Source organism: Diuraphis noxia, unplaced genomic scaffold, assembly GCF_037042655.1.
Source record: "Diuraphis noxia isolate RWA-SAM2 unplaced genomic scaffold, SU_Dnox_SAM2 contig0005, whole genome shotgun sequence".
Lineage (NCBI taxonomy): Eukaryota > Metazoa > Arthropoda > Insecta > Hemiptera > Aphididae > Diuraphis > Diuraphis noxia.
In genome coordinates, this window is record NW_028301715.1 from 31,614,882 (window position 1) to 31,624,947 (window position 10,066).

At 23.7% G+C, this 10,066-nt stretch overlaps 1 long non-coding RNA gene across 1 annotated transcript; it reads right to left on the reverse strand.

Annotated features, from left to right (window-relative positions):
- Nucleotides 1-2,767: 2,767 nt before the first annotated feature.
- Nucleotides 2,768-7,073, reverse strand: LOC149055196 (uncharacterized). Its single transcript, XR_016192179.1, has 3 exons — nt 6,969-7,073; nt 4,085-4,200; nt 2,768-2,899 (listed from the first exon to the last, which is right to left on the reverse strand). It is a non-coding gene; the product is annotated as an uncharacterized LOC149055196 (long non-coding RNA).
- Between the last annotated feature and the right edge of the window lie 2,993 nt (nt 7,074-10,066).

Sequence of the window (10,066 nt, forward strand, 5' to 3'; positions counted from 1 at the left end):
ATAATCCAAAGAAGATTAACACATTTTTTATAAAAGAATTAAACACAGAGATGTTTAGATTCAAATAAAATAAAGATATATTATAACTATATTATAGTCCAAATGATGACTAATAATAAATAAAATATATTCCAAAGAAGATTAACACATTTTTTATAAAAAAGTTAAACACAGAGATGTTTAGAATTTAGATTCAAATAAAATTAAAATATATTATAACTATATTAAAGTCCAAATGATGACTAATAATAAATAAAATATAATCCAAAGAAAATTAAAACATTTTTTTTAAAAGAATTAAACACTGAGATGTTTAGATTGAAATAAAATTAAAGTTATAGTCCAAACGACGACTAATAATAAATAAAATATAATCCAAAGAAGATTAACACATTTTTTATAAAAGAATTAAACACAGAGATGTTTAGATTCAAATAAAATAAAGATGTATTATAACTATATTATAGTCCAAATTATGACTAATAATAAATAAAATATAATCCAAAGAAGATTAAAACATTTTTTATAATTGAATTTAAACAGAAATGTTTAGATTCAATTTAAATAAAAAGGTATTATAACTATATTAACGTCCAAATGATGACTAATGATAAATAAAGATCAAATAAATATATTAATATAATATCAAATAAAATTAAAATTATAGTCTAAACGATAACTAATAATAAATAAAATATAATCCAAAGAAGATTAATACATTTTTATAAAATAATTAAACATAGAGATGTTTAGATTCAAATAAAATTAAAATATATATATTCCAAATAATGACTTATAATAAATAAAATATAATCCAAAGAAGATTAAAACATATTTTATAAAAGAATTAAACACAGATAGATGTTTAGATTCAAAAAAAATAAAGATATATTATAACTATATTATAGTCCAAATGATGACTAATAATAAATAAAATATAATCCAAAGAAGATTAACACATTTTTTATAAATAAATTAAACACAGAGATGTTTAGAATTTAGATTCAAATAAAATTAAAATATATTATAACTATATTAAAGTCCAAATGATGACTAATAATAAATAAAATATAATCCAAAGAAAATTAAAACATTTTTTTTAAAAGAATTAAACACTGAGATGTTTAGATTGAAATAAAATTAAAGTTATAGTCTAAACGATGACTAATAATAAATAAAATATAATCCAAAGAAGATTAATACATTTTTTTAAAAAGAATTAACTACTGAGATGTTTAGATTCAAATAAAATAAAAATATATTATAACTATATTATAGTCCAAATGATGACTAATTATAAATAAAATATAATCCAAAGAAGATTAAAAGATTTTTTATAAATGAATTAAACACAGAGATGTTTAGATTTAAATAAAATTAAAATAAATAGTCCAAACGATGACTAATAATAAATAAAATAAAATCCAGAAATGTTTAACTCATTTTTTATAAAAGATTTAAACACCGAGTTGTTAGGCTTCAAATCAATTTAAAATTATAGTCCAATGACTAATAATAAATAAAATATAATCCAAAGAAGATTAAAACATATTTTATAAAATAATTAAACATAGAGATGTTTAGATTTAAATAAAATTAAAATATATATATTCCAAATAATGACTTATAATAAATAAAATATAATCCAAAGAAGATTAAAAAAAATTTTATAAAAGAATTAAACACAGATAGATGTTTAGATTCAAATAAAATTAAAATATATAGTCCAAACGATGACTAATAATAAATAAAATATAATCCAAAAAAGATTAAAACATATTTTATAAAAGAATTAAACACAGATAGATGTTTAGATTCAAATAAAATTAAAATATATAGTCCAAACGATGACTAATAATAAATAAAATATAATCCAAAGAAGATTAAAACATATTTTATAAAAGAATTAAACACAGAGATGTTTAGATTCAAATAAAATTAAAATATATAGTCCAAACATTGACTAATAATAAATAAAATATAATCCATAGCAGATTATCGGGAATATAATTCATAGCCCACATTTAACAAATAATTCTGATTTAAATAGAAAAGAAAAAAAATAAATGTCCAGAGATAACAACAATTATCAAATAACTGAAACAAACAACAAAGTTTACTTAACATAAGTGTTCATAATCAAGGACAAAATGAATTTTTCAATAATATCAAACAAATGTTTCTTTTTCAAAAATAATATCGAACTATAAGATTTCACCTTTGATATATCACATAAAAATGGTAGAGAAAACAAACTATCAGATGGGCTATAATACAATAACATAAATACAAACGATAAAAACTTTAGAATCGACAAATCACTTAATTAGGTACGAATATATGACATAAATCCATCAAATTTCAAAGATCAATTTTGCATTTACAACAAAAGCGATTAATGAACCCTAAGAAAATATAAATAAAAATATATTAAGGAAATCACAAAAATTTGTCATAATAAATAACATATTATATTATCAACAATGCACAATATATTATACCAATTATAGCATTTTTTTTTTCCTAATGCATGATTTTGAACCTTATTTTCCAATAGATGATATACTAATACCATAAAAAGCATGCCTTACAACATATAAAAATTATTAAAGGAACTAAACGAAATAAGGAATGAAATTCCACAAATAGTAAAAAAAGGTCACAAATTAAATAAAAAATACTCATGGGAAACAAAAAGTGGAAGTCTACTCCAATCACAAAAACAACAAAACCAAGTTGTATGGATACCACTAAAATATATGAGTTAAAAGAATTTTAAGTCATATAGGAATTTATGATTGATTACAGGGTATAATTAAAGGGTAATGAGTGATTAGTAAAGTAGTAAAGTGTACCTACTCTGTTTTGTGGGACACACGATATATATATATATATAAACCTAGGATTTTTATAGTGTAATAAAAGAATGTAATTTTTTTTAAGGCATATTAAACTGGGTATATTTAATGAATTATTAATAATAGTACATAAAAGTCCTAGCTCTACAGTTTTTTATTAATTATAACTTTTACTTCCAATCATGCGCCTTATAACTTTTCATAATTAATTAACTATAATATGTTTAATGATATAGCAAATTTGTGTATAAAAATGAAATTTGTAATTTTGAAGATAATATTCATTTGATTGATTTTAACAAAATATGTAATGACAAAGTCATACTTTTTACAAGACTTATAATAATCTAAACAATCAACAATCAAGAGCTTTTTTGACTTGATAACACTTAAGAGGATGTCAGTGCATTTCTTTTTCTAGGAGAAAAAAAATTCCACTGACATCCTCTTAATCGGCCTAACCAACCTTCTCTTTTTATTCTATCCCATAGTCGAAGGTTGTAAACCTTACCTAACCTGGTAGTATCACTCAAAGGGTCGAGTGACCTTTGCAATTTAAGATCCTTTCCTACATATTCAGAATTGTTAACATAACTATTCTACCTAACTATTCCCCTTCCCCCCACCTAACCTTATCCTCTCTCTCTGCCACTACTCCTCTTTCTTCCTATCCCTATCACACCATCCCCCTCACCTATCTCTCTCACACTCACTCGTCTGACATCCCCCCTCTACCCGTTTTTCTCACACTTGCACCCTCTCATTCACTTTATCTCCTTATCCTTCATCCTATCTACCTCTCTCACTCCCTCTCACACTGTCCTTCTCTCGCCCTCTCTTTACAAGTCACTATAGTACCTACCCTACCTAACCTAACCTAATCTAACCTTACCTCACACTATCTCTCTCTCTCTCTCCCCCCTGTCTCTTTATCCTTCTCTGCCCCCACTCTCACACTCCCAGCCCTATAGTACCTACAGGTCATCGTACCTGATAATTGGAAAAATATTTAAATATCATTGAGGAAATTATTAAAAAAAAAAAATTTTAAACATTATACCTGACCAATTTCCTAATTTTTATCATGATTTTATTGATAACTTGAATAGTGTTATACCAGTGGTTACAAAACGAATAATTTAAAAATTACAAGTAATCTATCCTCTGATCAATTAATAAATTAATAAAATAAAAATAAACCTACTGAAAAATATAAAATCACTTACCCAATATCTGAATCTACTATAAAACATCATCTTCGAAACATTGTTAATACATTTCACACAGGCTTCACAACGAATATGATAATTAGTTGGCAAATCTTCAATGACGAATACCATCTCTGAAATTTCAATAAAATATTCAACAATATTTTCTGACCTATTCATTTTAGATTCTGAACGAAGTGATGAATGTGTTGATTTTACAATGATGAGTTTTTTTTTTTGTGTGTCTAACTAGTCTAACTAGTCGAAATAATGCTTCAACTTCAAACGTTGGGGGTGGTTTCCGATGTAAAAGTGAATATCCTTGCCCCTTGGTGCATTAAAGAGGTCAAAAGTAAACATTTTCCAACAGTTTTCAAAAAAATTGCGAAAAACAAAAAAAAATGACAGAAAAACGGAATTTTTACGCAAACCCGTTTTCGACCAAATCGATTTTTTTATATGGTTGTAATTCAAAAACTAATCACTGTAAATACTTGAAATTTTCACGAAATGTTTATGTTAGTGTAATCTATATATAGTTTAATTTTAGAATTATTTATAGACCACAGAAATTTTCAATTTGTCTGAAAATTTTTTTTTGAAGTGTCGATAAAATTTTTTTGGCCCAATAAAAAAACTTGAAAATTTAATACAAAGTTTCTCATAAGTTATTCTTATAGTGATTAAAAAATTATAAGAATACATAGGCACAATTTTTTTTTATAAGCGTTTATAGTTCAAATTTTTACGAAATCTGTCGAAAACGCGAAAATTTGCAAGCAATTTTGAAATTGTAAAATCAAAAAATGTATGTGTTTATAACTAAGAATTAAAAATACAACACTAAGTTTTCCATCAAGTAGCTATAGAGAAAACTGGAAGCATCATTATAGGAAAAATTTTAAGTGCGTTTGAATTTTAAATTTTTACGAAATAGCGTAACGATAACGATTTATCCTCAAACGATTTTAAATATTTGTTATCATTCAAAAAGTATAAATCGTAGATACTTGACAATTTTACCAGTTATTTAGATTTCTTTACAGGATTTAATTTTCAAAATATTTTGACTTTTTTTAAGATATTTATAGATAATTGAAATTTTCAATTTTAATGAAAATTTTTTTTTGAAGTGTCGATAAAATTTTTTTGGCCCTATCAAAATACTTGAAATTTTAATATAAAGTTTCTCAAAGGTTATTCTTATAGTGATTAAAAAATTATAAGAATACCTAAGCACATTATTTTTTTTTTTGCATTTGAAGTTAAAATATTGACAAAAATTCGTCAAAACCATGAATATATTTATTTTTTTTGTCTGTCAAAAGTGAATCTAGTTGGCGCTTTGGTGGTCACAAGTATTCTTAATATTTTTGTAAATAATCGGGATAAAAAAACTAAAAATTAATTTTTGATGTAACTTTAAAACAAATGGCCATTGATACATGAAATTTTCACCGAATGTTTATATAAGTATATTCTAACCATCATAAAATCTTCAAAAATGTTTAGAGAATATTTTATGCGTAATTATAGGAAAAATGTTTTGAGCGTTTGAGTTTTATATTTTTATGAAATCGCGTAGTGATAACGATTTATCCTCAAACCAGGTATATGTATGTCTATGATAATACAAGGTATTATGAATTATGATAACTAGGTACATGCAATGTTTTTGGAAAAATTGATTAACCATGCCTTATGCAAAATGCGTCTTGATTGGAAAATAAAATATTTGTTTCAAAATAGAATATATGACAATATTTAAATATAATATATCCTAGACTGACAAATCATCTCCGTTCAGAATCGTTTTTCGTATACAATGATACCTATCATTGCATTCAAATTTAACCTACCCTTGTCAGAGGTCCAACCTACCTCAATGTACAGCAGAGCGACATAATATATAGCTAAACAATCCGTTTAATGTTATTATGTGTTTTGATTATTTTATTCAAAAACTTATTCATTTTATATGGCTATAAAAATATTACCTATATCTACTGTATGGCTACTAAAACTCTAGTATCGATTGCGTATTATAGTTTGTTTATTTATTTTATCTCAAGAATTCATGAATATTATAATTATTATTCTATATTAATTTTTGAAAGATTGAGTTTTAGAAAATGAATAAAAATTCGATTGCAATAAATTAGAGTTTGGTTATTTACATAACCTTACGCAACTTCATAATAAATAATAACTGTACAATTTTGAAGAAAATAATAACTCCTGTGTGTATGTATTAAGTAGATACACTATTTTAACAGATATTTGTTAAATGTATGATAACTATGTTATAATATATTTTTCATAACCGCTTAGTTCAACAGTCAGTGATCAATTCTTTTAGCCTTTAGGTCATAGGGCTTTATAGGTGTACCTACAATATAATAACTTAATAAGAACCTATGATATTAGATATGAGATAAAGAATAAAGGTTATAAATAACTATAAATATCTATAATATACATAATTTATCAAAATAAAATATATTTTATTCTAAATTCCTGACTTCTAACGTTGGATTTGGAACAAATTACCATTTAGGTACGAATTAAAATTGTTCCCTATGAGTTTTGGAGACTGGAGTTATCAGTTAAAACGGATATTACAATTAACTAACTAAACAAAAATTGAAAAATGTCGATTACAAACACATACCTAGGTTATACTTATAATTATGAAATTATAATTATTATACGTTTGGCAACCTGAAAAACGACGCAGCGCGTTTATATTATTCAATCTCGCGTATTTCTTAATTTCGCGCTTAGAAATAAAATATGCGTCAACGATACTCGGAACTTGAGAATATATTTTTCGTGACGTTAAATATTTATTTAAAGCCTAACATAAGATTCAAGCCTCAAAAGAATATGAAAATAAACTTACCTCAAACATCGACTCTTTTTCGGGGTTTTGGTTAAATCCGAGACGTGTATGGGTACACTCCGATACCGACGTAAGAACGCATCAGATACTTAATTGAAGTCTGAAAATATTATTAATTATTAAATTAAAATTATACGGAATACAGAATATTTTTAGTTCATGATTGATCTAGTGCTCATTGAAATTATAATTTTAGAATCTTTAATCGACTGCCACTTCTAATTCTGAAAAGACAATTGCCACAGATTATATTATGTTACGTTAATATAGGATAAATCCATAGATATGTAATATTTCAATAAAACTTCTATTACCAAGGAGGTTCACGTTTATGAATAATGTTCATTTAAATAATTAAATGTGATATAATAATAACCAAAAAATATTTGTAATTTTAAATTTAAATTATAATATAATATATTATTTTTCTTAGCCTATTTTTGTTTGATTATTGATTACGATCATGCTTCTTTTATGAGTTTTATAATTACAGGTATTATATATCTAAAATAATCCGATTAATGTTTAATTTTTATCTTCCCTTCCTAGTTATAATGTGTTAATTTATGTTTTAAATATTTCATTCAACATCTTATAATTTCTTCACTAGTTCACTAACCACAACAAGTTAACTACTAGAACTCGGATACCTACCGGTTCGTTTTTATTTTAATAATGTAAAGATTAATTATAATTACTTGTATTAATGTTTATTTATTTTACTTCGATAATTAAAAAATATTATTCCAATTTATTATTTATGAATTTTTGATATATTGTGTTTTTTTTAGAAAATAAATAATAAATGCAATTTTAATAAATTACTGAATTAGGTAGCTACGTAAAATATAAAATAACCAATTCATGAAAAAAACCTAGACATGATTAATTTTTTAAGAAAAACAAAATTGTTCAATCTTATATAAAAAAAATGTTTTATCCTAATTAAATAACTTACCATTGTATCAGTACCTACATATTATATTATATCATTATTGTAAATAAGTGTAACTAATGGCCTTTGTTGTCGATGTGAATATGCTCAATAAAAAAAAGAAACACCATATAAAATAATTATAAAATTGTTTACCTATAAATCTGTAAAAATTTAATTTAATTTTAAATGGTTTAACTTTTCAGCAATATGAATTATAAATATAATGTATAAATAGGTAATAATATATTAATCTATGTCAGTTTTTGGCTTATTGTATATATTTTGTATATTATATACCCTAATAAATACCGAATGTAATTCATTCTATTAATCATTTTATGATAATTTCTAATGTACAAAACCTTATCAACCATAAATTTTAATTTAATTGTGTGATTGTTCTATGAAAATATTAACAGCTATTAAAAATGCAGAATTTAATATTGCAAATAAAGTAACATTGGATGGTTAAATACTACATCTTCAGTGATAAGTACCTATATGAATATGAGAACAATAAGTAGGTACTTATAGCAGCTACACAGTTGCAATTTTTTACAAGCTAATTATTATAATATTTTTTTAGACGATTTACCGTTGAAAACACACATGACACATTCAAACAAATCAAATGAAAGTTCACAAAATTTCATTGAGCTAGTAGGTGCCAATGGAAACTTAGTGTGATTAAATAACTGACTCTAATAATAAATAATAATTTTATGTTGATCTCAATGATCTCGTGTTTATATGAACTTTATGTTACAACACAGTTTGTATTCTGTTTACAGATTTAGATAATGAAGATTTTGATGATAGTATTAAAGACAAGGACTGGAAGGAAAATAAAAGATCAGGAACATCATAAGAAAGGTCTAAAATCAGAATTTGATGACATTTTAATTAGAACAAGGTGTCATAGTAAAGATTTTTGTAACAACTTTAATAAAAATACTATCGGTCAAATGGTTTTATAGAGAGATATTAAATTAATTAAAGTTAAAAAAGAATTCCCTGATAAATTGTTTTTACAGCAATTTAAACAACTTATGGGCAAGCAAATTATCAAGAAATTATAGTTTTAAAGAAAAATAGAAATTCAAAAATAAAATTATCAAACATACAATACATATGAAATTTGCATTTATTGAAAAGCCTGGAATCTTACATATAAAAAAGATTTAATTTTATCGCCCAAAGCAAAACTTATTCCAGATATTAATTATCATTTTTATAAGAACTTAAAAATATCTGAAATTGATAATACTTATAACAAATACTAATAAAAAACTATGAAGATGATGATTAATCTATATAATAAAATTAGACTTATTATTTATTTATTTTCAAAGCCATAGGTAGCATAATATTATTAAACATAAGGACATGATAATTATAATGAGTAACTTTTATTTTACATTGTATTTTAAACAAGTATTACCTATATTACTAAAATAATAATAAATTATTCAAATTCGTACATAACGTTATAGTCTTGTACTCTTGTTGTTCAAAAGCATTTGATAATTTTATAGTCATTATCAGGTTAGAATATATTTTTTTTTAATTTGTCATATTATTTGTTACTTTGATTCATAAAAATAAGCTTATTGACTTAAAGACAAGTAGTATTTTATTTTGTGTTTTGTAGTTAATTATTTTTAAAGATATTGATTACATACCTACAACTATTAAATGATTAATTTTCATCCTTATATATATTACCTGTACAACTATAAATTATAACACAACAATTTTAATCAAATTTCAAAAAAACTAACAGTTAATAATATTTTATTATTCATTAATAATTTAAAGTTCAATACTGCCATAATTGGATATATGACACAAAAATAAACATAGCTTAAATTCAACACTGCCATATTTTGGCATGTCTGAAAATCAATTTCTGTATGCAATACAGCCACATATCAAAATATGACAGTCTTGCATTTACTTAAAAAATTGTAAAAGGCCATAATAAGTCTGACTTTTTGGGTTCAAGGGAATATTTTATTATATTAGAAAAAGTCACAATATAAAGTATGTTAAAAGTGCCTATTGTAGTTTTTAGTTTCAAAAGCATAGGCGAAGAACTATTTGCAAACATCACCATTGTAAAAGTGTACGAACGTGTACCTCAATTATTTTATAATATTAA